Below are 5,224 nucleotides of genomic sequence, written 5' to 3'. Positions count from 1 at the left end.
ATTCCTAAAACAAATATTAACAAATATAATTAATAAATAAATTTTACCAAAAATATATAAATACATACATACAAAAACACAAACTAACCCAATTAATAAAATTATCCACAAAACCTAAAATATTATAATTTCCATCAATTACATTATTAAATCAATTTAATCCATTCTAATTTCTAACAACTATTAATTCATAACCAATGAGTTATAACTCAAATGACATAGTCTCTCTATACTCATTTAGAGGTCGCGAATTCGAATCTCCTTATCTTTGGTAAAAAAACCTACGTAATTCATAATTTTAATGATAATTAACATACTAATATTTATTACTAATACCCAAAAAAGTAAATTATAATTAGCTTCTAACATATATACTAAATCTCATTTTCACTATAAATAACACTATCTAAAAACACTAAATTATAATTAGCTTCTAACAATAACTTATATAATTTAAAAATATCTAATTTTCATTTATACTAACAATTTCAGTTTCAAATTTTCATTTATACTAACAATCAAATTTTCATTTTGTCTGAAAATACAGAATATTTTTGGGACTTTTAATTCCTGTTATTTTATAATAGTATTTGTCGCTTTAATGATTAACACATCAATTTAAAATTAGAAATGATGAAAATGCATGTATATTATCCCTTTCATTCAATTCTATTGTTGACCAGCTCTTTAGTGTGGCGATGCTGATTTTCAGATAATAAACAAAGTAAACGCACAAGCATGTATGTTAACAAGGATAACTTGCAAAAACATATGTAACTTACTTTGATATTAATTATTTTATTTCTAATAATATTTTAATCCATATATACATAATTAGAACTGAACATATATTTTCGATCAATCTAAAGTACTCTATCATTCATGTGTGATAATCATTTTCTGTTTCTATATTCCATATATATAGTTAGATACTAAACATTAAATAAATTCTGAAATAGACACTTGCAATATCAACAAGGAATATATTATAAGCAAGTGGGCTCGTGTATTCTTGATGATATTGATGGTAATGAAAGCTTATAAATTATGAGATAGACACCTGCAAAACCATTCCAGCTTGGCCTGCATTTCAATCTGCATACCGTAAGATAACATCAGCTTAGCTTGGCTTGTTGGACGACATTCCACTGTTTGATCGATCTCCTTAACTTGACAATTCTGTCTAAAATATTACCGTCAGAAAGTAAAGACCATATCTTTTTCCTGGGGACCTTAAGATGATGACCATGTTATCGTTTCATCTTTCATCAAATTGCTTCTGTCGGCAAACGCTTCACCTGTAATACAGAAGTACAGAAGTACCTCCACCCATAGTTAGAGCATTGAGTATAAATTAATAAAATAAAACTTCCAGAGTCAATGTTACTTTCTCTATTTTACTTTTTTGACTGAACTTTCTTGTTTGAATTAGCATTTCCTAACTTTCGTGCTTGGATTAGCATTTCCTTTAATTTGAAATGGAGAGACATGGTGGAACCGAAGTTAGAAAAAGCGGATCCAGGTGGAGTCGAACCACCATCCTCCCAGACGTAGCAGTTTGGGCGCTCATACCGACTTGAGCTCATGGATCCATTAGCAATGCACCACCACATCCAACTCATTGAAAATTACCTCACTTAAAAGAGAGATTAATCTAACTAGACCCGAAAAAATTGAGAGATTAATCTGGAGAAAGTTTTCTAGCGGCTTAAAGACCCAGTTTTCCATAAAAGCCATTTTCCAACTGTAAAGCTTCGGCCTTGTGACAAAAAGAAACATAAAAATGATAAAAACGACGTAGGTTTTATAATTATTTTTTTTTTTGGGTAGGTCTAACTAGAACAAAAGCCGGACTAAATGACGCTATAATCCTTCTCTTCTGAAAATACCTCATAAAATAAATGGCTATCAAAAGCTAGAAACGAAATACAATCTACAAGCAGAGCCTCGCACACTGGGGGCACTTTGTTTGAATAATGTACACCAGACATGACAGGACTTACTGAAACCAACTTAAAAGATGGATACTTACAAATTATGAGACTAACTTTCAAACAAATGACGGTGAAATAAACTTTACGAAAATAATTAGCAGAGATTATACCGTATACCCCAAAACTATAGCAGGAGCAAGAGATTTAATGCTAACGACTGGGGTTTATTTATGATTCAATAACGTCGGAGTGTGCCTATCTGAATGTAAGTACAGCAAGCAGCAAGCAAAAGGATTCAATATCGCTGGTGCGTGTCATCTGAAATATGTATCGGGTTGCTGTTAAGTGTTGAGCAACAGTATCCACGAAGGTTTTATATTTACAGCGGAATCGCCAAATGTTGATGCAAGAGATGTCGCCAAGCTATGGTGAGAGGCAACTCACTCCAAAATTTGCTTGAAATTGCTGTCTAAGCAAGAACCAGTGAACATTAACCTGTTTCACATGAAATAGGTATGCGTTAATTAAAAATTGAAATCAGGCAAATCCAGCTGACGCTTTTAAGAGAAGTACAGTTCGTAGAACCTCCAAACGATACCATACCTTAGATATGGGTGTTCATGAAATGAACCCTTGCAAAGCTTCCAAATCTCGGAAGGCACCTGAAGATCAGCATAGAACAATCATCACTTGCCACTAATCCAGTGAAATCGTTGGGGATAAAGACAAGATTCTAAATACCTCTGGCAAGGCTTCAAATAACCTTCCTCCATAGGACATCCGCAGCAGATTGCTTGTTTACTCCGGTAAGCGCATCCTAAAATACTGGATTCAGGAAGACACAGTCCATCTCCAGCAATCCTCGCTCAAATACCACCTGGAGAGAAAGGTGCTCCACCCGTACTATCCTTGCTTGATAGTCAACAATCGGGTTATGCCTCTAACATGGAATACAGTCCTTAAATGTACATTAAGAACCACTAACTCAGCTGCATACACAGACTTTACAAAAGAACGATATATCCCTAATATATGATACGGCCAACTAGTGAAAAATAACTATGATACATTGGCACACTCCCCATAAATATAATTGAAAGAACTTAGTAAACTTAAATATAAGTTATATACTGCAACTGCTTTAGTGAAAAATAATATATAATACGACATGAGCCCTTCTAATACGCATTCCGAATATGTACTTAGGTAATCATATGTACTCATGTAACATATTCCATATTGTTAAGATAAATTCCTTTTAAAATTGTAACAATGGAATAGAACACACACTGGCATTTGATCAAAAATACTACTAGGCGTACAGCATAATTGGAATCCGTATCAATAGTTAAATTGTGGGCATGATAGATGTTACAAATGAGGATGCTATCTTGCAAAGGAGATTGGTAATTACTAAATAATTAGAATTATTTAGTGCTTCTACGGCCTTTGGATTAAAGACTAATTCTTATTTAGAATGTTGATTTAGGAATACAATACCATATTTTACATTAACATAATTGCAAGAGATCCATTATAATGGACTATCCACGCGAGGTATAGAATAAAACTTTTATACATGTATAACCCAACATTTGTAAAAATAAAATTTCATTGTTAAATCATTTAAAAATAACAGTAGATGTTTAGCTATTAAAAATAGTTTGAAAATTTGTTGAAAATTAAAGATTATTTTTAATTTTTCATCCTCTGTAGAATGTGAATCTAAATCTAAATTAAAACTGAATTAAATAGAGGGAAGCTTTAAAGAAACATGTTTACTTACGCTATACAGAGAGATATATCACAAGAACAATAAAACGCATAGTAACTTTTAAGATATATAATCCCTAAGGAATTTAAAAATTAAAACATGAAATAAATAAGTGTTTAGCATGGTGTACCTTATAACGTGTTACCTTATTGGAGTTGTGAACATGTATTGTACCGGTTCCAACTGGATTAACCAGTTTTAATTGCAAGTTGCTTCCATAGCGAGAGGATTTAAGGCGTGTGTGATAGAATTCATAAGGGCATAGAAGAGAGAGAGAGAGAGAGAGAGAGAGAGAGAGAGACAACACACGCACACAGGGAGAGAGCTTGGGGGCATAAAAAAATGTAACAAGCCCCCAAAAAAACTCTCCCCCTAAAACACAAACAAAACTTCTTTTATTATCTTTTTTTTGACCTGCCATGCAAGCGCACCTGACATGGCAAAGGCCTGATGGTAACAAAAGAATGAAAAAATAAAAAACTAACAAGATCATATACCTTTAAGGCTGCATCAATACGCCTAAGACATATCTTTCTCCCAAAACCCTAACCTCCATTCAGTTCCACATAACATTCCATATAACACCTTTTTATTGATTGATACAACAAAGATCGCGCATCCATGTGTTAAAACTGTTAATTTCCAGAAAGATCCAGATCCTCTACCGCCAAATTCCGCCGCGGAAAACCCTCTGCCTCCAAGAACCACCGGATGAGATCCTTCACCGCCACAATCCACAAGAAAAATCAACGATCATCAGCTCCGCGCAACCAAAACCCTAACAGTTACCACAAAGGAATAATCAGAAAACAAATTCAATCAAAATTAAGTGCACATAAAAAAAGAAAACGGATCCAACTTACCTTGCTAAGAAAACACGATCAGATTCTTCAAATCGTCGAAAATCCAAAACAGATCCAAGATGCCTCGAACCAGAACCATTCAACGCGATCGAAACCGATCCATGGAGAGATCCTTCAATGATCCATGCCTAATAGCCAGATCGAGGTTTGATCCGTGATAACAGATACGGAAACATGGCTTTGACCGCATCGCAGAGAGGGAGAGAAGGGTTGTTATGGCGTCGATTGGGATTTACGCGCGCGTCTCTGACGATTGTGGAGGGAGAAAAGGTTAAGGTCGTTTTATATAGTGGAATCTGAGTGAATCAACGGCTGCGATGGGTTAGTTATAAATAGATGGAACGGTGGAGATTGGATGAGGTAGTTCCCGAATCAAACGCCGAGTCGGTGTGCCATGTGTTCGTACTAGTTAAGGAATTCCGGTCTAAAACGGAAAGAAGGTTCTCGATAACAGCCTAGATATTTTTTGTTTTGGGCCACATTTTGGTATTGGGCCATATTTTTTGAAGCCTCTAATGACCAAGTTTATTGGGCTTTAATGTATTTGGGAAACTATGCAATGGGATCACTACCCTCCCCATCCCACTGCTGTATTTGATTTTGTTTTTGATTTAGAATATAGGTGATTATATTTTTATTTTTAAATAAATGTA

General features: G+C 34.3%; 3 long non-coding RNA genes across 3 annotated transcripts; 1 reads left to right on the top strand and 2 right to left on the bottom strand.

Annotated features, from left to right (window-relative positions):
• On the top strand, window positions 646–2,213 carry LOC110263667. The gene is made up of 2 exons (XR_002349566.1): window positions 646–1,006; window positions 1,078–2,213. It is a non-coding gene; the product is annotated as an uncharacterized LOC110263667 (long non-coding RNA).
• Window positions 2,000–3,052, bottom strand: LOC107605746. The gene is made up of 3 exons (XR_001612553.2): window positions 2,676–3,052; window positions 2,538–2,596; window positions 2,000–2,429 (listed from the first exon to the last, which is right to left on the bottom strand). It is a non-coding gene; the product is annotated as an uncharacterized LOC107605746 (long non-coding RNA).
• Window positions 4,121–5,078, bottom strand: LOC107605745. The gene is made up of 2 exons (XR_001612552.2): window positions 4,572–5,078; window positions 4,121–4,486 (listed from the first exon to the last, which is right to left on the bottom strand). It is a non-coding gene; the product is annotated as an uncharacterized LOC107605745 (long non-coding RNA).

This window comes from Arachis ipaensis, chromosome B06 (genome assembly GCF_000816755.2).
Source record: "Arachis ipaensis cultivar K30076 chromosome B06, Araip1.1, whole genome shotgun sequence".
Taxonomy (NCBI): Eukaryota; Viridiplantae; Streptophyta; class Magnoliopsida; order Fabales; family Fabaceae; genus Arachis; species Arachis ipaensis.
The sequence above is the reverse complement of the archived record's forward strand: the minus strand, read 5'-3'. Positions and strand labels throughout refer to the sequence as shown.